Source organism: Morus notabilis, unplaced genomic scaffold, assembly GCF_000414095.1.
Source record: "Morus notabilis unplaced genomic scaffold, ASM41409v2 Scaffold322, whole genome shotgun sequence".
Taxonomy (NCBI): Eukaryota; Viridiplantae; Streptophyta; class Magnoliopsida; order Rosales; family Moraceae; genus Morus; species Morus notabilis.
The window spans coordinates 68,086-69,136 of NW_010359499.1; the positions used below are offsets into that span (position 1 = coordinate 68,086).

The window sequence follows — 1,051 nt, forward strand, 5'->3', positions numbered from 1 at the left end:
GGTGCATCTTTATGACTCCCGTTTGCATCTCCACCTAGGTAAGTTAAGGTCGCGGTGGATTGGTCCATTTGTGGTGAAACAAGTTTTTCCCAACGGTGCTGTCGAGGTCGAGGACCCGAGCGATGGAAGAGTATTCAGAGTTAATGGCCAGAGACTGAAGCATTACATTGAGTGTATGAGCCAAGCTGAAGAGATCATTCTCGAGGCTCCAATTCACCAACCTTAAGGAGTTTGCTTCTAACCCTTTTGTATCATATTTTTGTTTCTTTGTGTCGTTTGGTGTGTTTTGTATGCTTTTATTTTTAGTTTGATTTTGTGTGCTTTTATATTTGTTTGTGTTTTTGAGATTCAATTCAGGAGGCTCGACTTAATTCCACTATTCATCATCCAGGTGTTCTCTTTGTCTTCTTCATATTGCATATATTTTTAGACATTAAGGACATTGTCTGATTTTGGGTTGGGGGTGGTGAGCATATTCATGCGTGAGATTAATTTTTGTCTTGTTGTTATTGGGTCTAAATTTTTGCGAGATTAACTGAGTATGATTTCGAAATGTTCGATTTGAGTCAGTTTTTGCTATCTTAATTACCAAGAAATGATTTCCAGAGTTATTTTTGAGCACATGCTAGACCTTGTGGTAAGATGGCTGTTGAAACATTTAGTTGAGAAAAACTCCCGAGTTTAAGTTTTTCATTTTTTGGTGAGTTGTGAGAGTTGAGAAAATAGCTTTTTGAACTTTCATTGATCTTTTGAGTTGGTTGAGTCATTGACGGAGCACCTTTACTTGACTTGTGACATTTGCTTGAGGGATGCTTTCTGGTTAGGAATAATTTTTTCAATTTGAGCCATGTGTTGTAGATAGTTATCATTTTTCTTTTGCATTTTATCAAAAAAAAAAAAAAATTTGAGAGAGCAAGAGCATCATTTATCATCAATGTTTACATATTTTGGTTGCACTGACTTATTGTGCTGCATAGCAGCCAATCAAAAGAATGCCTTACTACATCAGCTTCATCAAATGTATGTTGTCTCTTGCCTCGAAAAAAAAAAA

General features: G+C 36.3%; 1 pseudogene; it reads left to right on the plus strand.

Moving 5' to 3' along the window:
• Positions 1-1,051, plus strand: part of LOC112090926 — a 13,946-nt pseudogene that overhangs the window by 10,444 nt on the left and 2,451 nt on the right.